Source organism: Sceloporus occidentalis, unplaced genomic scaffold (genome assembly GCF_023333645.1).
Source record: "Sceloporus occidentalis isolate IW3139 unplaced genomic scaffold, rSceOcc1.0.p SCAF_26, whole genome shotgun sequence".
NCBI classification, from domain to species: domain Eukaryota; kingdom Metazoa; phylum Chordata; class Lepidosauria; order Squamata; family Phrynosomatidae; genus Sceloporus; species Sceloporus occidentalis.
The window spans coordinates 11,187,255-11,213,230 of record NW_028317006.1 but is presented as its reverse complement, the minus strand read 5'-3'; positions in this window follow the sequence as shown (position 1 = coordinate 11,213,230).

Sequence of the window (25,976 nt, the reverse complement as noted above, 5' to 3'; positions counted from 1 at the left end):
GGATTCAGTCTTTATGCAACGGATGGTGCACTGAGTGGAAGTAAATTGAACCACGCCAGTCTCCCAGTTGATACAAGGATTATGCTTCCTAAGCCATGGGAGGCCCAGGATAATAGGAGATACCGGAGAGGGAACAACGTCGAATTGGATGGTCTCGATATGGCGATCCCTATTTGGAGGGTCAAAGGGATGGTCTCCCTGACAATAGGGCCGGTCTTAAGAGGGCTTCCGTCCACCAGTTGGATAGAGACAGGGTTTTTCTTGTAACGCGTAGGGATGTTCAAAATCTGAAGTGTCTTGGTGTCAATGAAGTTTCCGCTGGCGCCGGAATCTATCATGGCTGGGAGACGGGCCTCCCCTTTAATCCACTGCAACGATACCGAAATGGATAGGTGAGGTGATAGACAAGGATTTCTTCCAGAATTAACATGAAACAGGGTGGTTGGTTTCTTACCCGGAGTATAGCGGTTACGGGTTCTACAGTCTTTGTAGGTATGGCCGGGTCTGCCACAGTACATACAGAGGTTCAGGGCTCTGCGACGTTCTTTTTCTGCAGCCGAGAGTGGTCCTCGAATTATGCCAATCTGCATGGGTTCCTCTGTAGAAGGAGGAGAGGGTGCCTTGGGAAGGGTACGTACAGGTGTCCAGCTAGAAGAAGTGGCTTGTCGCTCGGATCGCCTCTGCCGGAGCCTTCTATCAATTTGTGTGGCCAGGCGCACAAACTCTTCCAAAGAGGACGGAACAGAAGTGCGGGCTAATTCATCCTTTATGGCCTCCGATAAACCCCAGCGAAATTGGTCGTGGAGTGCTGGTTCGTTCCAGTTAGACTCTAAGGCCAGATGCCGAAACTCTGCGATGTATTCCTCTACTGGCCGCCAGCCTTGTTTCAAGGTACGTATAGTAGTAGCAGCAGAGGACATTCTGAAGGGGTCCTCATAGAGGGAATCCAGAGCTTCACGGAAGGAATGCCAAGAGTCCAACAGTGGGCTATTACTGTGTAAAAGATGGTGTGCCCAGAGTTGAGGTTCACCAGAGAGTAAGGCTATAGCAGTATGTACTTTGATGTAGTGGGTAGGGTAGGTCCGGGGTTTAAGGCGAAACAGGATCTCACAGGACGTGATGAAAACACGATAGGCCTTATGATCTCCTGAAAACCGTTCCGGTAATGGGATTTGGGGTTCAAGGGCTCAAGCGCCCTCAGCGACTGGGGGTGCTGACGTAGAAGGAGTAGGTGGAACTTGCTCGGTAGGTGCACTCAGTTGTAACTGCAGGTGATGCACCTGTTGCTGTAGATTCTGTTGGTCAGCTCGCAGATCCAGGAGCGTCTGTTGAAAACCGGTCAACTGCTGTGTAAGGGCAGCGATAGTGTCAGCTAATCCTGCGGGTTCCATGACAGACTCAGTTATTATGTCAGGATCAAGGTGAGGAACCCGATATGCAGGAAAACCCAGCAAAGTCCAAATCAAACCGAAGGTTTAGCAGCGTAGCCGGTAACAATAGCCAGAGGGTCAGGATAGGAGACAGCAACGTAGTCAGTAACAATAGCCAAAGGGTCAATAACAGGAATCAGGAGAGAACAACAATGTAGCTCTTAACAGCACAATAACTGAGCACTGAATGATTCTCAGTGCTCATTTTTAAATCCACCACCAGAGGTCGCCCTTCCCCCTGTACGTGCTGACGGTGGTGTGTGTTCCCCGCCCTGGGGACGCGCGCGCGCTCTTTGAGACCGGCATCGTGGCAGGAGCTGTGAGAGCGGCGGCGTGGGAGCTAGTACCCGCAGTCAGCGGGTACTCAGGTGAGTGACTGCACTGGGGGGGTTCTCCGTGGACCCTGACAGCAGGATATGGAATAATTACACAAAAATGCCTCTAAATGTCAGTTCACATGGTACTGAAAAATATATATTTTTTTTGTTTTATATAGTGCCACCATATTCTGCAGTGCTTGGTGAACTAAATGACAGCAACGCACTTAAAAATAGTAAATTTATAAAATGGTAGAGAAATTCAAATGTAATAATATATATGTATATATGTAATATGTAATAATATATATGTAAACCAGGATCCCAGTGTAGGGCAGGAATATGCAGAGGACAATTGGACATGACCTCACACCCAGTGCCATATTGTGGCCTAGCCTGACTAGACCCAGGTCTCAGGTTGCAGGTCAAGGAAGTGGGAGTACCTGGGCCACTTTACTAACAGCAGATCCCCCTTTTGGCCTTCATGGTGCATTACACCTCTCAATGAGCCAGTTGGGGAGATCAGTGACCTGCTGGTTTTTGCAGACTTCCGTAGTATCTTTGTTTGTGCGGTACAACCTAAGGAGAAGCACCAGGATATGACATGAAACCTGGTACTCTGCACAATGTGCTACAGATGAAGACCTTCTTAGCAAAGTAGCCACCTCTGGGCAGACCTAGAGAAACAACACCCACAGATACACCACTGATCATCACACAGCCCGTCTGGGAGTTGTGGAATAGCAGAACTCTGTTGCTGAGTTACATCTCACATAATGATAACCAACCATTCACTCTCTAGGGGGAAAAATAGAAAATAGTATTTGGTTAATTTTCTTACAAGAATCAAGGCATACAGAGGAAAAGCTTTGTACCAATAGTGAAAACAATATTAAAGTTATCTTGCCAATGGGCACTTAGAAGCATGGTAGTCACATATCATGACCTATCAGTCTGTAAACCCTGATCACAGCAGACACAGCGGAGGGCGACAGACACCAAAGCCTGTCATTCTGACATCGCGCTCAAGGCTCATGTCAGTAAACACATTTGAGGAAGACAGACGCAGATACCAATATGATGAAGACATACAACAGCAAACTACGAAGCTCTCAACAGATATTCATACGCTGTCACAAAAATGGCTTCACTTCACAACCAGCTCATATTCATAACACTTTATCCTCCAGGTGGGAAGTACATTTTTCCATTTCAAAGGATGAAATAATACCGCATGAAACAGGCTCAACAGCTTTCTATTTTAAACTCGTATGTTGTTCACCTGGAGTGAACTGTTTCAGCATTGTGGTCAGAAAATTGCGTGCCTAATGCAACGGAAGTCATTGTCTAGAACAGAGTTTGCCTTCTATTAGTATAAACTACAGCTCCATCATCTATCAGTGTTGTATGTTAAATTGTAAAAAAAACCTTACTTACTTATAGGATACAGTGATCCTATCCCATGTACCACACAATACTAACTCATATCTCTGTTTTGAACAGACCGGGAAGAACATCTATAAATAAATATATATACATATATAAATACATATCTAGTGATTGCAGAAAAGAACCAATTGACCCATCTAGTCTGCCAGTATGAATCACTTTTCACTTATTGGTTCTTGGATTATGCACATCCCAAGCTTCCATTAGTTTTTTTTGCTGTGTTTGTCTTTGATTATAAGTGTTTACTACCCTTATCATAAAGCAGAAATAGCCCTCTTTCTTCTATCCCCTTATGTTACATCATGTTCTGTATATTTGAAGATGGAATGTGAGGGTTGAATAGAAGAAGTAGAAAAATTAGTGATGGTCCATCCAACAGAAGCCTACGTGGCAGCTGCCTACATCTTTTAAACCTGTACATCTCAATGTGTCTTGTAGAATAACCTTTCCTTTATATTTCTTGTGACTTTTGTGGCGGTATGACGTTTAAATGTGTAGACAGCCTTGGTTCTTTGTGTAACCAACCACCAGGTACTGACCTCATGCATTCTGTTATCATCTGCTGACATTTACCCGTGCTGTCTTTTTGTTTGCTGGCTAAATCTGAACTGTCAAAATCTAGTCTAATCCCATTTTCCAGTATTATTTTGTGACAAAGCAATCTTCCAAATGACAGATGAGCGACAGATAGAATTCAGAGATTATCACTTTCCACACATTCCATTTTCACATCATATTCACAGATCCTGCCCCAAGGAACTTTTCATTCCCTGTGCGGTAAGCAGTGCTTATTGCGTTCACTGCCATCTATACCCCTCAGATCGTTTTATCGAACCTCACCTTATATGATTTTGAGGCTATAAGATAAGATTTTAGGGGCTGTATCATTTGATTTCCTTATTATATTCTAGATGAGTATGACAACAAACACAAAAGGACTTACCCCAAAGTGCTTTGACATGAGGTCAGGCTTTTAACCTGAGTGACTGCGTGGAATCATTCCCCGGTGTATGGAAACACTATAGTTTGAAAATGAGTTGTTATATTCATTAGGTGTCTTATTGTATGATTCAGAGATTTAAATAAATGTGTTCAATATACAGCAGCTATAGCTAACAGATAGATCATAAACTACAGGTAGCACTACAAATAACCAGAGAAACAGCATGTTGGATTAAGAAAAGGGCTGTTTATATCTTACCTAATGCAATTTACAGCTGAAAGAAATAAAATGAAATAATACATTCAAAGCCTAAAGTAATAACTGAACCCTAATACCCATTATTTTCAATACATCTTCACAGCCTCTCTTTACATTTTTCATCAACTATTAGTAGCTCTCATTAAAGGAAAGGTTGGATAGCCCTCATATATTCCTGGGATAGGAAATTCTTGAAGGGACGCTCCAGCCAGACCGTATTATGCACTTTAATGCATGTAGTAGCCGAAAGGTCCTCTTGAAAAAAAACAAAACTCTTTTGACATGCACATATTGATATAAATCTATTTGATTATACTTGATATTTTTATTTTTTTTATGTATTTATTTATTTTTGTGCTTAAGCTTTGTGGGTGAGTTTGTTGTTTAAAATACACAGTTTTATATGTTAAACTAATGACATTATGATTTTGATTTCCTCCAATTGACTATAACATGCACCATCGCTTGCATACATTTAAAACGCTGTATCTGGAGGGGGCTGCTGGATCAGCGGAAAGAGTTTGAGTCAATGCCAGGACTTAGAATTAGTTTGAAAAAAGTGCACATGCTAATTGAAATAAGTAAAAAATAAATAAAAAAATAAATAAACATTTTCTCACGGGGAATGTGTCCTAGCTGCCTATGTTAAGTGAGAAGAAGCAAGGCGAGTGAAGAAATATGCAGAAAAAAGCATAATAAGGCAAAAAGCCTTTTTTTTTAAGGTAAAGTAGATGTTATATAAGATAATGTATTTTACTGCATGCAAATTGGTGAAAGGTTCTCACTTTCTATAGAAAGCTATTAGGAGGAAAACTAAGTTTTACTTCTTAACTTCAATACATACATACATGTACCAATTTGCATATATTAAAATACAATGGAGTCCGTGCAAAATGGTCTTCAATATGCATTAAAAAAAATGAGTTCAAAATAGCTCTTTGGCTTCAAAAACCAAAAAGGTCAGCAAGGTCCATAATTACCAGACACATAATGGACATTTTTAAAATTCAGGAGGCAAAGACGAGCACTCCAAGGCTTATTAAAATATATATAACTGAGAACTGAGACAAGCGTAACCTGCGGACCACAATTCCAAAATGCATGGAAACATAATTGAAGTCAAAAAGGACATCCTCGATAACATATCAAAGCGTACTAGACAGGTAAGATTATCCAGATGTGGACAGGAAGGAGAAGAGCCATTCTCAAGGGATCATTCCTCTTATCTGCCATGATGAGGGCTTTCTGAATCCTCAGAGCTTACTATAACTCTGATCATAACAACATACATGTGAATAACCCTCTTTATAGCTGTGTCCAGCATAGAAAGGGTTGGATCAATGACGTTCATACTTAAGAAGTGGCACTGCCTCCCAGCAGAAATGGTAGAGGCTAATACAGTAAGGGGATTTAACATGTGTGAGAAGGGCATAAAGCTATCCTGAATCTAAGACGAGACCAACGACTGACTAAGGTCTTCAGGCAGTCTAGATAGGCCGAATGGATATTATCTACCCGTCAAATTCTATGCGTCTAATGAGTTTAATGTCCGCTTGTATGTGACTGTATTGACATGCTGGTGGTAGAAAGGAATATTAATAAGGGTAATTATGGGACGGATAGTTCTTATTTTGTGTTTTTTTATCTTAATGTGTCAAAAAAGGGTGAATGTTAAAGTCTGATTCTTAGATACAATATTTATTTACAATATTTACAAAGATTTAGATTGCAGGAGCCCTAAGAACAAAGCTGTTCTGTCTGTCCCATCAAAATGGTTAGTATTAGTGTAGCATGGAAATGGACAGAAAGTGGGAGGGGTTTGGCCAAAATGGGTGGACATATTGTGATGGGGAGGTGCTAATTCCAAGCTCCTCCCACTGCTGCCCATAGCAATCAGTTCTATAATGGCCTTCTAATCCAGACATATCTAGTCTGCCTAGTAGAACCCTCATCCTTTGTAGTTCACATTTGCTGCTGATAATGTAGGAGACCCCGACAAGTTTGTATAATGGTTTTGGTTCTTAAGTAAATATTGAGATGAAGGAGTTGAGACACAATTCTCTTACTAACTCGCCTGTCAACCCTCCCTTTAGTGAATAAACCTCATTCATAAGACCCCTCTTCAAAGTTTGCATCAGAATTGTGCATTATTTGTAACCCACACAGTAAGCAAGGTGCCACCCTCTCCTTATAGAGGGTCAGGCCCAGACTGGTCATATGGCACATCGCGTGGCACATACCTATGCTTAGTTCATTAAGCAGCCACTGGCCTTAAAGGGCCAGGACTGCACTTTCATCTACAGTCCGGCCTCCAAAAAGAGAGAGACGGTCTAGAACATGACAAAGATTTGTATAATAACAGGGAAGGTAACAGATGGCAAAGACCAAGTTTTCATTATATTGAAGGAAAAAAGATGAGGAAAAGACCTCCTACCCTTTCCTTAACAGCATGTAATCTAATAATAAGGGTTCCACTGGCATTTAATTAATTCAGAGCTATAAAAACGACTTATTTCTGGGATGCAGAAGTCGGAAGACCGGGCAGCAGTTATCCTGCCTCATATGGTCAATCTAATAACTATATTAATAGCCGAAAGGTGACACGGAACAAACTGAGGTCAATAACACAACTATGTTATTGTTAATTAATATTTAATACACACATTAATAATATGAAATATTCATGAGTGAATTACAATTAGATACTGTATTATTCTGTATATTTTATTATTAATTTAATAGGTCAAACACAATAGGCCAAGTTAAATAGATGTATTACCATTGCAACCCTTTAAATGCATTTTAAGCATATTAATATGTTACTAGTCTGTGGACCCTGTTCGTGTTAATAGGAAATGGTTATGTCTGAGGTAAAAGTATTATTGGATTGCAACATAGAAAATCATCTACCACGTTTATTATTTGTACCTTAACATTCTTTTTTATGTTATTAAGGTATTCCAGTCCTAACATATATACAGGGGTGAGCCTAGGGTAATTGGCCCCTGGGCACAGTATTTAATCAATGCTGCCTAACACATAACTAAAATGCATGTACATACTAATACGCAAAGCCATACATTTACATGTAGATATATACACTATCTCCTTTCCTTCTCTTCCCCCATCACCAACCCTAGGCTCACCACTGACAGGCTAACAGCATTCACCAACACACTCACTCATGCTAACATTTAATACTTACACATATGCTGGTAGATAAACGGAATATCCACAGTGAGGGAGTTTAAAAATGCAAGGGGTAGGCAAAAAGCTATCCCGAAACTAAGACAATGACTGATTAAGGTCTTAGTCTTGCGTTGTTTTCACATTTAGAATTTAGTTGATTTTCCAGAGCTAAATGTTGTTTACATTTAATTTAATTGTTTATTATCACAAAATGTAAGGGTTAACCACAAAACATAATGCGACATGATAGCACTTACAAGCAGAACCATGCAAAATACTTTAGGTCAATTTTAGAATGTTACTAAAATTTTCAAAAATAAATTAAGTTATATGTGTGGATAAAAGGGTCGGGATCATTGATATTCTAGAATGTCTAGAAACAGGTCTCCATTACTATTGATTTACCAGATATAATTTGGACATTTTATTTTGATGTCAAGTATGATTTTTTACAAATTTAAAGGGTGCTGCTAAGGATGCATCATTAATTATATATCATTTATGCATTTAATAATAATAATAAGGAAAGAGACAACCCCTATAAGACCTTAGTTTTATTTTTAATATTATTGGTAATCGCTCCACTTTTCTCATACCCTGTAATTCTGTAAAGTAAGCCGTGGGTGGCATCATGAGCTTTAAAACTGTAATCTGAATTGCCCGTAATGCAGTATAAAACAAAGTAACTCTCACCTCTTACTCATTAGATTTGCCTTTACCCAAAACATAATCAGTTCCACGTCACTTGTTATGCTGATTATGCTAGTTTGCTGCTTAAGGTTTGCACATTTGTTTAACCTATTTATTTAACTTTCCCTGTATCATGATGGAAATCATCAGTATTAAAGAAAATACCCCCTTAATTAACAAACCACTACGTCCCAATTTCTAAACACAAGAGAAAAGAGATCACACTAAATGATCAATGTAGTTAGTGCTATTATTTATTTTCTTAATCCCATACTTATTGCTCAAAGACATCAGCTGGGAAAGCAAGTACATTGTTTGCCATCCAAATCAGTATGATAGATTATGATTTGCTAAAAATAAAGGTTTCACAGTAAAAACCATGCTCACAAATAGGCAATTTAACACCACCCAGGGCACAAATCCACAAAAAACATCTCTAAAACTTCTCCAATACATGTACACATTTAGCAAGAGTATCTAAACCAGTGCTTGTCGAATAAGATTTAAGAAAAATTGTCCATTGCATGTACCGTATATATCTTAAACCTAATAGGCTAATTAAAAAACACAAACACAGTTTAAATTGGGTAACAAATGGCTGTAGCTTTATTAGAGGGAATACGAGGCATTAACAAACAATAACCATTTAATTTAAATAACACACAAATAAATATAATATAATACAATCCGCCCTTCCTTGGCCAGATTGTTTAATAACCAAGCCTCTGTCCACCCCAAACCAGATGCGACCTTTACCCTTATGAAAACTACGACAGTATAACCAGGGCCGGCCTGGGGCGAATTTTAAAATGCCGCCCCCCCCCCTTGTACTTACCTTTTAGCAGTCCTGCGGCGAGTCTCCCTGTTCGGTCTCGGTGCCGGCTATGAGGAGATCTTCCGGCACTCAGCATTACAAGCCCAAGCCGGCACCGAGACCGAACAGGAAGACTCGCCGCAGAGGAGAGAGAGAGAGGGGCGCCGAGCGGGTACTGACAGCTTGGTAAACGAAAACCACTTGGCGCCCCTTTCTCTCTCTTTCGCTTTTAAAAAAAAAAAGGGGGCTTGGGGCGGCAAAGTGCCGCCCCTTCAAAAGTGCCACCTGGAGCGGTTGCCCCACTCGGCTCCATTGTCGGGCCGGCCCTGAGTATAACGTAAAATTTTGGGGAGGGACGGGTGGGACGCTCATTCAGGAACAGCTCTTCGCCAGTTCATCTGAGGTAAGAAACCAACCCTTTGCGCGCTGCTATTAATTTGAATTCAAAATCAGCTGTGCACATTTTCCCGCCACAAACACTCGTACTTCAGCACAGCTGATTAACCAATCAGCAGTGCTACCTGCCCTACCTGCCTGACAACAACAACACTGGTTTTAGCTCCAAAAGCCCGCTAAAACCAAAATGCCCTCTGAATGACCCCTTAACCTGTCTAATGTCCAGCAATGGACAATTACAGCGCAGCTTAATTAGCCTGCGCTTTTCCAATACAGACAATATGTCACTTTTATGTTTGCTCATGTTTGTGTTGATGTTTTTAACTTCTAAGCCAGTATTGTTTATTTTTGTTTGTTAAGGAAATACATTACATTCTCTGTGTAGCTTTTACATACCGACCAAAGCAGAACCAACTGTTATGAAATTTATGATTCAGATCCAGAGAACAGATTGATGTAGTGGCTAATGTCTGTTGTGAAAGCAGGGAGTCTATAACCTTAAACCAGGTCATATGCTGAGGTCAAAAGGCCTAGAATCAAGTATGATGTCAATGAGGGCTAAAGTCATCATCTTAGATCAATGCGTGCTTCATAAATCAACATAAGGTCAAAAGGAGGCACCAAATAAGAGGTGAATAGATGGAAGACACATGCACTGAGAATTCTAAAAATTACCTACTTACGCTGCTAGTGAGACATTTTTTGACATATCATCCAAAACCAGAAATTACTTTTCCGCACCTTTAAGGCAACACACATTGGCATATGACATCATATCCTGTATTCAGTGTCTTAAAGGCAAGCAGTGCCTTTTAATGCAGACTACGGAGGCTGAGCTGTGCTATATTGTAAATGGTCGGGATCAAAGATCTCCTTTGTAACTGGCCCATGGAGCAGCAGGACACTGGGGGCCTGACTGCCCAAATGATTTCAATATACCAGCAAATGTAGGACGTTGATGGAAAAAGTAGATACTGGTCTGTATGAGAATCTTAATGATTAGGTTGCAAGTTAATAAAAAAGCCAGACCTCATTGAGATGGAGTCTCCAGGCATGGTCAGCACTGTCACCCACAGGGTCAACAACATCAAGCCTTGTGACCATTATATGCATACCTGGGAACCTTCTCAATAAGCTGACCCTGAGACTATTGAAACATCAACCCTTTAATAGCCCATTGTGAAGATTCTATGTAGAGACTCATCAAATTAGTTAATCAAAATACCGGTCCTCAGGTAAACCTTGACTTGTCATTATTTATAGATACACATCATTGAGTCTCCTGCATTCAAGCATGACATACTGGTAGCAAGACAATTGGAAAACTTATATATGATCACAGCAGTGCAGATTAGAAATAAGATTGAAGTAAAGACCATGAGACTCAGAAGCTACCCTGAGCATTCCCAAGTATGGTTTTATTAGATACACTTGTTATGGAACCCAGTTTTATAACTATATATATAGATATATCAGCAAGAAACGCTTATGGTTTTAGTGAATATAAGCTGGCTTTAACTAGTATAAAGAGTTAAACCTCACATGAATATGTGAGAGACGCAAGTAGCAGTATTCTAAACGTTCATGTTTGTCTTACTAACCACAAAGATAGCAGCTTGTTCTAGCTACAGGAAATGTATCGTTTGTCGCGCTAACCACAAGATAGCATCTTTTTCTAACGGTTTTCTGCCTATATCCGCATAGTTTTAAGGAATAACCAATTAGTATGATTTATGTGTTAAGACGTCCCTCTTTTTGTACACTATATAACCTATACCCTAAACGTAATAAAACAGAGTGATTTCGGACCAGACCCAGACTGTGTCGTGTGTCTTATTTCTCTCTCCGTGCACGTACATTTATATTCATATAATTTGGAGCAGTTCAACAACTGAAGAAAGGCTTTATTGGAAAGCATCCAAAACAGTTGGCGCCCAACGTGGGGCTCGAGGAAGTCGTACCCTTCAGGGGTCCCTCCCGGGGAGAGTTCACACTGTGACCTGACGATTGGACCCTGGGACTGCAGCCCAGTTACAAGGTAAGATCGTTTCTTATCTACCTTGTGTGTCACTCGTTACTCACGTGTGTATTCGGAGGAGGGAACTCAGGTGCTTAACGCACCCTCGAGTGGCAATAAAAGAACCCCATGTAAATATACTGTTGTAACACTTGTTGAACTGTGGTGCCTCCCTTTTCTGGCAAGCACACTGTAGTAGGAAGGAATCGGTAAAGTGCTGTGAGTCTGCACCCGGATCAACCCAGTTGACTTGATCCCCAGACGGTGACGTCAGACTAGCCAGCCAGTAAAGTGTTCACGGTCCCCCTCGGTACAGTGCTGTGAGTCTGCACCCGGATCAACCCAGTTGCCTTGATCCCCAGACGGTGACGTCAGACTAGCCAGCCAGTGAAGTGTTCACGGTCTCCACCGGATCAGCCCAGTTGTCCTGATCCCCGGACGGTGTCGCGAGACTGACACTAATTTGGACAGCCCAGTTGCCTGTCCCCAGTATATTATATTACTACAGTGTGTGTGTGCCTCGTATCAGCAGGTTTCGGACGGTTGCGGACAAGGACAAGGTTACGATATTGTTGCGAAATGGGGAACGATAACAGCGTTCCAAAAGGGTATTGTACACCCTCCCAAATAGTTGCGAATAGACGAGGGAAAAAGTACATTAAGCAGTTATCTAAGTTGGAAAGACCATACAAAATACCCAAAGGAGGAACCTTATCGATTTGCACCTGGCAAAACCTCCTAAATGAAAAGGCAGGAAAAATAAAATGACAACGGATTGAAAGATACTGTTAAAATCTGGCTAGATTGTAGCAAAGAATTTAAATCGTTAGATGGCAAAGAAACGTATGATGAAAAGCACTCAAGATATCTGTGTAAAATTCCAGTGTCTCATACGCCACCGCCCTATAATGGTGCCGAGTTGTCGGACAAGGGGTGGAACTGCACAGCCTGTAATGCAATGACGTCAGGAAGCCGTCGCTTTTGTCTGTACTGTAAGGCCCCCCGCCCCCTGTCTACTCTGGCTACCATGTCGTGTCTGGCACAGACACCAGCGCCATCTTGTGACGCACTTCACCAACTGTCTTTAGTGGAAAATCCCCACCAATTGCCTGCCCCGCCTTCTACGTCCTACCAGTACAAGTTGTGCTTAAGGATCCTAACATTCTTCCCAAGGCCCAATATCCTTTATCAGTGGCCCAACAAGGTGCAATATCCACCCAAGTAGCTGCACTTCTAGAATCAGGTGCAATAATACCTACCACTTCTCCTTGCAATACTCCGCTGTACCCAGTGAAAAAGAAACAAATAAAAGGACAACCTCCAGTGTACAAGATGGTACAAGATGTACGCGCAAGTTCAATGAAGCTACGGTTCTGGATGCCCCCATCGTGCCGAATCCACATACTCTTTTTTGTCCAGTATTCCGCCTGCGGCTTCCTGGTTCACTGTAATTGATCTTGCTAATGCCTTTTTCTCCATTCCACTGCATCCTTCGTGTCAATATTTTTTTTGCATTCACCCACACTGGTCGACAGTATATCTGGACTGTGATGCCTCAAGGAGCCCAAAACAGCCCATCCAGTTTCAGCAAAGCTATGTCTTCTGTGCTTTCTTCATGGCAGGATGCTCACCCAGAAGTTGAACTCCTGCAATACGTGAATGACTTGCTACTCTGTACGCCAGACTCCATGTGTCAAGAAAATACCCTGGATTTTCTAGCCACAGCTGGCTGCAAGGTCTCCAAATCAAAGCTACAGTTATGTCTTCAAAAAGTTGTTTTTCTGGGACATTGTATTACCAAAGGCCGCAAACATCTTACGATGGCACGAAAGAAGGCTATCCTAGAGTTGGCCCCGCCAGAAACTCTATCAATTACAGACTTTTCTGGGTCTTATTTCATACTGTCGTCCCTGAATTCCTGATGCTTCTGTCGTGATGCAGCCTCTATATAACTGTATTCCTCGAGAACTCCCAGCAAGAAAGTGGAAAGACTGAACTGTATACTCAAGTCAAAAATGTTAAAAATGACTCAAGAAACTGGTCTAAATTGGGTACAATGCCTACCCATCGTGCTTTTTGCTATCAGACACACGCCAAAGGCGTCCCATAAGCTTACTCCACATGAAATATTTTTTGGAAGTAGTCCCAGGCTAGGACAGTACTTCCCACAGCAGTTGCAAATGAATTATGAAACAATTGCAAAATATGTTATTGCTTTGACTACTCAGTGATCTAATATATATGCCCAAGTTTTCTCTTCTATTCCAGATCCCAATACCCTTGAAGGTACCCATTCCCTATTGCCTGGGGAGTGGGTGGTCGTGAAGAAACACATCCGATCCACTCTGGAACCGCAATTCGAGGGCCCTTATCAAGTGCTACTAACAATTTCTATCTCAGTAAAAGTTGAAGAGAAGCCCACGTGGATACACGCATCACACTGCAAGAGAGTCAAAGGATACGATCCTCCAGCAATTAACTCCTAAAATGCATATCCTTTACAAGGGGGTGGGCATCCCATTGCTGCTATTAATCATTTTGCCGTATATGTGGGGGACACAGGTTCTACACACAGGTTCTATGGCTCAAGCTACCAGTCACCAGGGGGGTCAGGTAGCCATTACAAGAGACGCACGACAGGCAGGTCCTCCCACTTTTTGGTACAACTCCAGTAGCCACATTTTCGTTTCAACACTGTCATATTATAGATTGTGTTTCTAGAACCTACTCCAGAATATTTACGGGCAGAGAAACACAGGAAGGGATCACCATATATTCTGGTAATTATACCTGGGTTTCAAACACAAAAGGAACTGGTAAATTTTTTGATAATTTCTCAGATGGTAGTTGTGCCGAGTACAGTAATCTGACCGGTTCCCTCACACAAAATCAAGTGTATTCCCTGGAAGATATCTATTGGCTATGTGGGGACATGAAACTGCGCACCAGGTTAGAAGGTAGTTGGACTGGCGAATGTGCGCTGGCCAAAGCTATAATGCCACTACTTATAATGTCAGAAAAGCCAGAAACTATTGAAGTCCAGTCCACATTATCTCGTAAAAGACGCAGTACATCGAAGACCCCCGAAGGAAGTTTCGACCCCCATGTATATATAGATGCGATAGGATCCCAGATGAATACAAAGCCCGAGACCAAGTTGCTGCTGGTTTTGAATCTATTTGGCCAATTATTACTGTGAATAAAAATGTTGACTGGATTAACTATATCTATTATAATCAGCAGAGATTTGTCAACTACACCCGAGATGCGCTCCAAGGACTTTCGGATCAATTGGAGGCCGCAACCCAGATGATTTTTCAGAATCGCATGGCACAGATATGATTCTGGCAGAAAAAGGCAGAGTCTGTCAAATAATTGGAGAAACTTGTTGTATAATACAGATAATACAGGCCCCGACGGAAAAGTGACCATGGTTATTAAAAAGTTAAATTCTCTAGGAGACGAATTAAAGTGCAACTCCGGAATCGATCATCCTTGGGCTGAATGGTTCGGATGGCTCAAAGGATGGAAACAAGGCCTAGTTCAGCTTGGAATAATTTTACTGATTATTGTGATTATTGTTGCTTTCATACTCCTGTGTGTGGTTCCATGTTTTCGGCAGTTGTGTGCTAAGATGTTTACCGTAAGCACAACTACCCCATTGATGCTGATATACGGTGATAGTGAGCCAAGCAGGCTCATACCCTCTTATGAAACTGCTTTTGATGCGGCAGTCACCCCAAATGGTAATTCCCGCCCTTTTTAGGGATATATAGATCCGAGGGACATGTCCAAGACCTGAAACCGGGATTTTATCCAGTAGGGATAATTTGTCGCCACTGCAGGTGAAGAGGATGCGGGACTATGTCCGGTAGGATCTGTTAGGATTAGGGACAGTAAGCCATCATATATTCAAGGGGGGACTGTTATGGAACCCAGTTTTATAACTATATATATAGATATATCAGCAAGAAACGCTTATGGTTTTAGTGAATATAAGCTGGCTTTAACTAGTATAAAGAGTTAAACCTCACATGAATATGTGAGAGACGCAAGTAGCAGTATTCTAAACGTTCATGTTTGTCTTACTAACCACAAAGATAGCAGCTTGTTCTAGCTACAGGAAATGTATCGTTTGTCGCGCTAACCACAAGATAGCATCTTGTTCTAACGGTTTTCTGCCTATATCCGCATAGTTTTAAGGAATAACCAATTAGTATGATTTATGTGTTAAGACGTCCCTCTTTTTGTACACTATATAACCTATACCCTAAACGTAATAAAACAGAGTGATTTCGGACCAGACCCAGACTGTGTCGTGTGTCTTATTTCTGTCTCCGTGCACGTACATTTATATTCATATAATTTGGAGCAGTTCAACAACTGAAGAAAGGCTTTATTGGAAAGCATCCAAAACACACTCACATACAAAACTTGACTTTCAATGAATGGCTTAGATATGCTAATCATAGAGCACCAAAGCAAATTTTATTTACATCTTAAAAAGATGTTTGTTTACATTGATAAAACTGTATTTATCTCACACATTCACACATGACCTTCATTACGTCAGTTGATCAATCAGTGTATCTGTCAGGACCATCTTGTCAGGGCTGCCTGTATAGCGTTTCCATGCCATTCCATTACGTTATTGATTTCTAGGGCAGATATGCAGAGCAGATAGGTTGACCTTGAGATATGATTCATAGCAGAGCCCCACTGCACAGGATTTTCTCATCTGATGTTGGTTTAATTATGAAAAGGAACCAGGGTGACCTAGTCATAAGACCCCTTGTGTACCTGTACCGAGGGCATAAAGGGGACTAAAACGGATATCACACAGTAGTTTTACTAATTGGTTTAATGGTACAAACTCTGGAAACCTCTGGTAGTATGTAGTGGCTTCTGGGATACACAATGGCTAGAATAGCAAGGTTGCTTTTCTCTATTCTTTTTATCAATGAGGTCATCCCAGTGCCAATGTTTCCATCTGCAGAAGAGACCTCTAAAGTCTCGAAAGCTAATACAGCTTTATCCCTTTTTCAGTGTTGGCCCAATAAAAGGTATCAAGTAACGACACTTTTTTTACCTTGGGCTAATATAGAAATATTAATTTTTCTTTTTAAAAAAGGCTGTTCCGCTCATCTACCACCCTCCTTCTTGAGTAAATCTTTCTTACAACACATCTAAGAGGGATATTGAGTGTATATGTTGAATAAAAGCCTGGTGTTGTGGATAAATGTGAATAATCTGAATGGTTTCTTGCTTAGTAAAGGTTTAAAAAATGGTTTAGTAGTCCTTAACTGGGACAGAATGGTCTCAGGAAAGTAATTTTCCCCAGGTGGACTGGCTCAGATAGATACATTTTCCAAGGTATACAGTTCTGTTCTTCAAATGACCTCAAGTGCTAATTAAAGATAAAACTGAATTGTTTCATGGTCTAGACTACCAGTGTCCAGACAGAAGTACCCGGGGGACTTTAAAGACGCAACATTCTTATTGTATCATTTTCATCATATATACTTAGTAAGATGTGTTCAGGAAAATGCGACAGAGCACATATTCACTGGACATGTTCTCAGCTGTTCTCACTTACTTGCGCTATGATAATTTCCAGGAGAATTATCACCTCTTCACTGTCCTCGCTCATTATCTCTGAGAGATTACATCTAAGGATTCATTGAGTGCACAGAATCAGAATGATACTTTCTTGGAACTGTCAGCCAGAGATGCAATTAGAGGAGACCATAATAGTTCTGAAATGAAGGTAGCAACAGAGAGTAATGAGGTCAACTTTAACTTTGACCACAGTGTTCTCCAATTACCTACATCTAATTTTAATTGATTTTGTATTGCAGATACAAAACGTGCATATAATTATTGAAACAAAATAGGTACAATTAGAACACCAGATATGTGTGACCTTTAGCATTTTGGGTGCTCTAGACTGCAATTCCTATCATTCCCAAAAATGGAATGTGTACTAATCTACTATCATATTTCCTAAATATGAAAGGAATTGTTGCTTTTGCCAAATCAAACTCTGTCTACAAAGTTGTGATTTGTTAAATCACATCTCTTTTTTTCCTCTTTATTATTAATGATTATTTAGAATATTTATAATATTTAGATATATGATATTAAATGAGGATAATAACATTCTGAATTATATAGTGGCAGTTATAATACTATAAAATAAAAATATATTTATTTTGTTTTTCATTTTTGTTTTTTGAATATAAATACAAGAAAATCCAATAATTCATGTTTCTATTAGTTTGATAAATCATCTTATAAAAATACATTTGGATAGAATGTATATCACATTAAAGTGTCCATCTTAAACCTAAATTAAATAGAAGCCCAGGTAAGATGAATCTTCACTTGTCCCATCTTACTGCCTAAGAGTCTAGACCGGAATTTTACCTGTTTAAGTCCCAAAAGTGTTCATATTTATGTGGCCTACATGCCTTAGATGACAGACATACCTTGTAATTTCTAACGTATGAGACAGGTGTCCCATAAGGAGAAATTCAGACAGCCTGCTTCTCCATCTTCCTCCAGTTACTACCCTTAAATGTATCATTGTGATGACATATTCCTTGAGTCTCTTGTGGCTACCAGCATAACCATAGTTATTCAACAAAGAGAAGCCCCCTTTGAGGAATGACAGAATTGGACTAAACAAAGGGCTCGCCACCATCCCCGGAGCCGGATGCTGCTCCAAGCTATTGGTCCCATTATTGGTATCAAGATTTGTAGTAAAGGAACATTTTAAAATAGGTGTAAATATAGCATCATAAAATGGAGGCCTTACCAGGTTTTCCAATAATTCTCTTAGAAAAAAAGTTACGCAAAATACAGCTTTAGTTTCAAAAATGCATGGCTTCATGTATGGGGTGTCCGAAAGCCAAGTTCCTCTTTAAGTTCCCTCTTGTAGGCTCCATTATTATAGTTATTCATATTTTACGTCAAGATACACATGGTTTGCTCTAGGTAATTTAATACAAGCTTATATACTACATATATATATATATATATAAATATACACTTTATATATATATATATATATATATATATATACACTTTATATATATATATATATATATACATACATACATACATACATACATAAATTGTTACAAATACATAGTGATACATTGAAACCAGCAAAAGAATAACAGTGTATTATAGTACATTACACTTGTTGACAGTGGATAGCAATATTATTATGTAAAAAATATTCATAGAAACGAATCAAATTGTTAGATTAATAGAAGGATTGAGGGAACAAGTTATCAGCCAGATTCCAACTTTGCCAGCGGATGGGGTTAATAAACACTTTATGATTTGCCATTTAAAGAAAGAACACAAATTGCACGTTAGCCGAAAATGTTCTAAGTAGATATCCGGCAGGGCATCATAATAGACCATAATATTATGGCTATTTCTGTTAAACTGTTTTGAGATTTATAGGGATGAAGGATATAAATTAGCCAACGACTAAGATGCTCATGCACAGGCCACACAATGCAAAACAAAAAGTTAATTTGGGCAATTTATTAGTGGACAGATGATCCAGGTCCAGGTCAGGAAAGTGAAACAGAAGATGCAGCAGCTGCCAGTACAGTAAATTGCATTCAAAAATAAACCAATATCACAGTAATTACAGATTAACACCTTAATATTCCAACTGAACAAAGGTGTCAAGATTCATTTTTGGACCTAATTGTACATCCATCGTTTTTCACGGTGGCAGGGACATCTCTCTGTTGCTGTCAGGGCAATCAGGCTGTCAAAATGGCTCCATGCTGACACCTTTGGTGTAACAGCTCTAAGTGTCAGTACCAGTACACCTTCGCTATTTAAATCCCCAAGACCTCTGCCATTTCCATCTAGTCGGTGTCCATGCTGACACCCACTGAAATGACTGAAGAGAGTAGAGACTCATTGCAGGTCTTGCCAGACCTAACTGGGATCACCGATTAGCCTTCGTTCATGCTGATCACGCATTACCAACAGCAATGCAGGGATGGGGAGCCGTGCTTCCTGATCACAACAAAAATGCAATAACATAATATATATATATATTACAATTATGGGGCTAACAAGCAATATCTATCCATTTCGGAGCAGAACAAACATTATTATTATTATTATTATTAGCATCTTTTATTTATATAGTGCCAACGGGAAGAGGGTTAAAAATACAAATAATAAGGTGTATCAAAATATGCTCCAATACCCTGTACCCTTACCACTAGAAGTATTAGAATGTTTTCCCCTAAACCGATGAGTATAGAAGAGTGCAAATGGGGTAGTATGCAAGGGAGTAAAGTGGCCCTCTAAAACATACCTCTCTAGTCTAGTGAGGTATTACTGTAATCAGTAGTGGTACCAACTGTAAAAAAAATGTTAAATCTTACCTTTGTGGGTACACAAAACATGGAAAAAGGGAATCGTGGTTTAACAAACTCAGAAAAACCCTTGGTCATGAAGGACTAGAAAAGTAATATTAATGCATTTAAACTCAACTCCACCTCAAACAATGAGAGCAAAATGTAAAGAAAGGTCAGCACTCCCAACATGTATATAAATCATGTTGTAGAAAATAAATATATCAGTATACAAACAGCATGCAAATATAATAACCGACTAAACTAGACTAAAGCCAATGTTTTGGCAAAACAACATCTTTGTCAAGGGAACAGAAGTGCTTTCAGTCCTGGTCAAACCTTTGCAGCGTATGAAAGTCTAACCAAGTTATTCTGGTGAGCACATTCGTCACTTCTCAGGGTGCATTGATGTGTTCGATGCAGGCCCGGACTGGCCATCGGGCACACCGGGCATTTGCCACGGCAAGGCCGCATTGACTTAGGGGCTGATGGAGCTGCAGCTCCAGGCCCCTACCCTACCTACGGCCGCATTAACCGCCGCAAAAACCCGATGTTTTAATTTAAACCCTGTGCGGCCGCAGACCCCTAAGGCCGGCCATGGTGGGGGCTTCCCGGCCCCTTAGAGCAGGGCCGGCCTTTGGGGTGTGCGACCGCACAGGGCGCCACACTCCAGGGGGCGGCGGCGGGGGGCGGTCCGCACCGGGTGCCGCTCATCAGGGGGTGGCACCCGGCACCCCTCCAGAGACGGACAGTAATGTCCGCCGCTGGAGGAGCAGGCTCGCAAGGGAGCAACCCGGCTTAAAATCACTCAAGGGAGCCGGAGGTCTGCTAAAGACCTCCGATACCGCTCCCTTGTGATCCGCGCAGCAACAGCTGCTGTGCGCAGGGATTTGTTGTCAGATCCCGGCGCACAACACTGAAGCCGCGCCCACCGCTGTTCGTGCCCTCTGACCCGGAAGAAGACAGAGAAGACAGAAGAACTGAAGAAGAGGAGGAAAAGGAGCTGTAAGGAGAAAAAAAGGAAAGGTAGGAAAACATTCAGTGAGAGTGGATTGGTATATGTGTGGCTTAGTATATATGTGTGGATTTGTTTATGTGTGTATTGGTATATATGTGTGTATTGGTATATATGTGTGTGGATTAGTATATGTGTGGATTGGTATATGTGTGGATTGGTATGTGTGTGGATTAGTATATATGTGTGGATTGGTGTATATGTGTGGATTGGTGTATATGTGTGGATTGGTATATATGTGTGTGGATTGGTATATGTGTGGATTGGTATATGTGTGGATTGGTATATGTGTGGATTGGTATGTGTGTGGATTGGTATGTGTGTGGATTGGTATGTGTGTGGATTGGTATATATGTGTGGATTAGTGTATATGTGTGGATTGGTGTATATGTGTGGATTGGTGTATATATATATGTGTGGATTGGTATATATATATGTGTGGATTGGTGTATATATATGTGTGGATTGGTATATATATATGTGTGGATTGGTGTATACGTGTGGATTGGTGTATACGTGTGGATTGGTATATGTGTGGATTGGTATGTGTGTGGATTGGTATGTGTGTGGATTGGTATGTGTGTGGATTAGTGTATATGTGTGGATTGGTGTATATGTGTGGATTGGTGTATATGTGTGGATTGGTGTATGTATATGTGTGGATTGGTGTATGTATATGTGTGGATTGGTGTATGTATATGTGTGGATTGGTGTATATATATGTGTGGATTGGTGTATATATATGTGTGGATTGGTATATATATATGTGTGGATTGGTGTATATATATGTGTGGATTGGTATATATATATGTGTGGATTGGTGTATACGTGTGGATTGGTGTATACGTGTGGATTGGTAGGTGTGTGGATTGGTAAGTGTGTGAGAGTGATGGGTGTTATGCTGTACCATTTCCAATGTCTTTTTCATGATCTAATTATGCTCTAAAAGTACATCATAACTCCCATCACTCTATACTGTTCCATACAGTGGCAGAGCTGGGAGGCAGAGGCCTTGCACCCCCACCGCAGGACTCCTGAAAGGTAAGTGAACTTCAAAGAGGGAGAGGGTAGATAGTTAGGAGGGGGTAGTTGCGGCGGGCTTAAGGGGCTCTGCGTTAATGCGGCCATAGAGGACCAGTCAGTCCGGTCCTGACTGGGCTTATTTTAAGGTGGGGGCCTGGAGCTGCAGCTCCATCAGCTCCTAAGTCAATCCTCCCCTGCCACAGGTGCGGTCGCAGTTGCTGCTTGTTCCGGCAACAAGGTAAGTAGGGTGAGGGAGGGGGGTGCAGTGAGAAGAGGCAGAGGGGGGTTAGATAGTGAGAAAGGGGGAGAGGGGATAGATAGAGGCGGTACATATTGAGAAGTGGGGAAGGGGGTTACATAGTGAAAAGGGGCAGATAAGATGAAGAGAGGAGGTAGTGTGAATGCGTATGAGAATGAATGAATAAATGTGTGGATGAATTGTGTGAATGCGTATGACAATTAATGAATTCATGTGAGGATGAATTGTGTGAATGATTTGTGAGACTGCATTAATGAATGTGTTAATGATTTGTGTGAATCATTAAATGCAAAGATGGTACATGAAGGGTGGGCTTTAACAATAAATAAATAAATAAATATGGGCTGCTCAGGCTTAAATGCCCGGGCCTATTTTTTGTCCCAGTCCAGGCCTGGTTCGATGCTATATAATCAGACATGTTTACGGTAATTCATTTATACTGTATTCATTGTTAGTGTAAGGAATAAAGGATAGATTTAAGGAAGATCTGTTCTGCTGTTGTGTTAGTTTTGATTCTGAGGCCTGGGTTATTTAGAAGATGGAGACCCAAATCCCGCACCCTCCACTTGAGCATCTAACGCTGACTCCTCAGTAAGACATGCCTGTCCACTTACGCTATGGAATCTGCTGGTGCTATATAAATAAATGTAATGTACTATAATGTATAATAATGCATGTTATGTATGTTGTTTTCTTTACATGTCTTATTTCTTTCTTACAAATACATAATTTTTGGCAGAAAAAAATGACAACTCCATTACCCATTATTTTGTTCAATTATCAAATAGATTTAGCTAAAAATACTCTATATTAGCAGCAAAGAAGGAACTATACACCAATTGAGTAGTTAAACATTTTTTGACAGTTATAGAATCTCCATTTTAACCAATAATATTTATATATATATATATATATATATATATATATATATATATATATAGCCTCCAAATGTCCATAAATCATCTTTCGTCACCTGTTCCAATGACAACTGAAATCATGTAAAACTAGATGTGTAAATCAACGGAACGCAGAAACTGGAAAACGCGATCTGGAGGAAGTGGTAACAATTAACCTCTCGCCTCAAAGATATGCGATCCATTTTAAATCTAAGGGAAACTATAAGAAAATAGAAACCAGGGAAGATTAGAAAAACAGTCTTTGGGAAGGGATACCGATAATATTCACCTTCTGTCAGAAAAAAAAATCATTATCTTGAGTCACTATGTTAGCAAAATCACCCAATTTTATCACAGGACAAGTGGCTTTGTATTATGCAAGTTAAAAGCAGATATATCAATTAACGTGAAACAGGTTTAAAATAAAACTCTTTAAATGTAGATAATCTACACTAATGTGGTGCCCTAATATCCTCAAGTCTAGCTACATGGGGAGAATGCCTTAGATTCTATATCTCCGCTGACTGAATGAGCTTCAAATAGGTAACAACAACACCTGCCATTTCCAAGTCCCATTTAATCCACCTGGCATAGAAGAAGCAGGAGCGTGCGGCTTACAAAATAGAAATTAAAAGCTTTGATAGCTCTCCTATCTGAATAATGCTGCATTTAACATCACTCGAGTTAGGATGGTTAAAAAAAAAAAATGTAATCAAAGATTGACCATAACAGTTCTCCTAGAAATGAAAAACGTGACACCGGTAGGATCAAAAGATTTATTATGAAAATCAAGGGCATGAACATCTGAAACACGTTTACACGAGATAAGACGGGAAAGCATAGTAAGCTTTGCAGGCAATTGTTTTAGAGATGATTCATTAACCGGACATTATGAAAGAAAATGAACAATCTTATCAACATCCTATGTTCGTAGATATTTTGGCATTGGAGGTTTCTTAATTTTAATTCCTTTCAAAACCTGACATGTTAAGGAATGTTTTCCAAGTAGAAAGGAATCCACTAAAGCGTGTTCTACAGAAATACCAAAACAGTACAAATTGTCATAAAGGGAAGCCAAGAAATGTGTTACTTTCTTCACAGCTGCCTGAACAGGATCCAGATTACGTTCCGAGCACCAGCTAGATCATACCATCCAGGTTGCTCTATTAGCAGTCCTGTTACCTGGTGTATGACTGTCGGATAAAAAGTCCACAGCCAGTTTTAAAAGTCCTTCAAGGGATTCCTGAAATCAGTCATGCCAGCAGGACAAGTCCAGGTCTAACAGATTGAGAAGAATGTCTGGGAAAGATGGGATTATTGGAGGAAAGTATATACTCAGTTACAGTGGGATACCATCGTTGAGTTGGCTAAAACAGAGTTATGAGAGCTGAAGCTACTCACTTCTGACCATGGAAACAACTCTGGGGATCATCAAGAAGGGTGGGAAGGCGTAATTAATTTGTTGAGACCAATGTTGGAGAAAAGCACCAACTGCTAGAGCTTCTGGATCTGGCCTTCAGCTTAAGAACCTCGGTAATTGAGAATTAACGAGGACCATGTGGAATAGTCCCTAAATTAAAGATACTTGATTAAAAACTTGTCTTGTGGAGTTTTCAATTGCTGAAATCATTCAGGTGTCTGGAATTTCTAAAAAAAGGCAGGCATTTCCATAGGAACTGAAAGAATTTCTGATGAAGGTTAGATATCAGTACCATCAAATACGCATCCTTGACATCTATTTTCATCATCCAGTTGCCCAGAAGTATTAGAAAACCCCGAATTGTGTAAAGTATCCAGGGATATGCAGTCATTTTGCAGTCATTTGTAACCATTGATGGAAAAATTGATGGTTTCAGAAAACGAAAAGTTTTTAATCTTACCTGAAGAAGACTTGGATCTCAGGGATCCTTTTCCTCCTCTGTTCCTCAAAAAAACTCCTCTTGATGGGTCTGTTTCATGGATCAAATTGTTAAGGTGTTTAGTTCCAGCAGCTTCTGCTTAAAACTGGCATATGCTTTCCTGGCCCTGTCTCAACCTCCCTCTCGAATGGCTCTTAATCTGGAATAGTATCATCTGCAGATGAAGAGTCTGAAACATTATCAGTTTTACAGAAAAATAATTTATCAGAATCACTGTCTAAAGAGCTATAAAAGGAAACAGGCTTTTGACCTTAATCAAGTCTTCCTCATGATAAGGTCCTTACTGTGATTTTGAAACACACCTGTCTTAAAATTCTTGCTCCTGTGAGGCTGTAAATTATTTAAGTCTGACATTTTCGTTAATAGAGGCTGCACGACCGTCACACTGTCGCCTTTTTGTAAGGCTGTGCCTGATTAGATTTCATGTTTAACATTTTCCCAAGGAATTGATTGAAGAGGGGTCTGGGAAATTACTGGAGCAATATTTCTCTTTAAGGGAATCTCAGAAGTGTTTTAGGACATAATATTACTTATCTTTCTGGGAGCAGCTTTATATATATACTCTGTTGTAATATTATTGGTTCAAATTGAGATTCTCTGCCAAAATGTTTTAACTATTCAGTTGCTGTATATCTTTGGTTTGCTGCTATTGGGAGTAGTTAAAGCATAATATGAAGCCTCCTGTCTTCAGTGTATTTGTTTGATGCGGTAATACCTAATACTCACCACGAGGTGGCAGTCTTATACCATTATGATTGAATTAGTTAACAGTTCATAAGTATCTTATACTTCCAGGAGTTATCCCAAACTAGCAGGGACAGAAACAAAGGAGTTTGATGAAAGTCTGTCCGTTTTGTAAGGTTTAACCGATTAATTAAATTATTTAATATGTCCACATATTGCAGGGTCAAGAGCAATTGACCCCCTCCCCCGCAAGCCAGTCCAAAACTCTTCAAAAAGGCCAG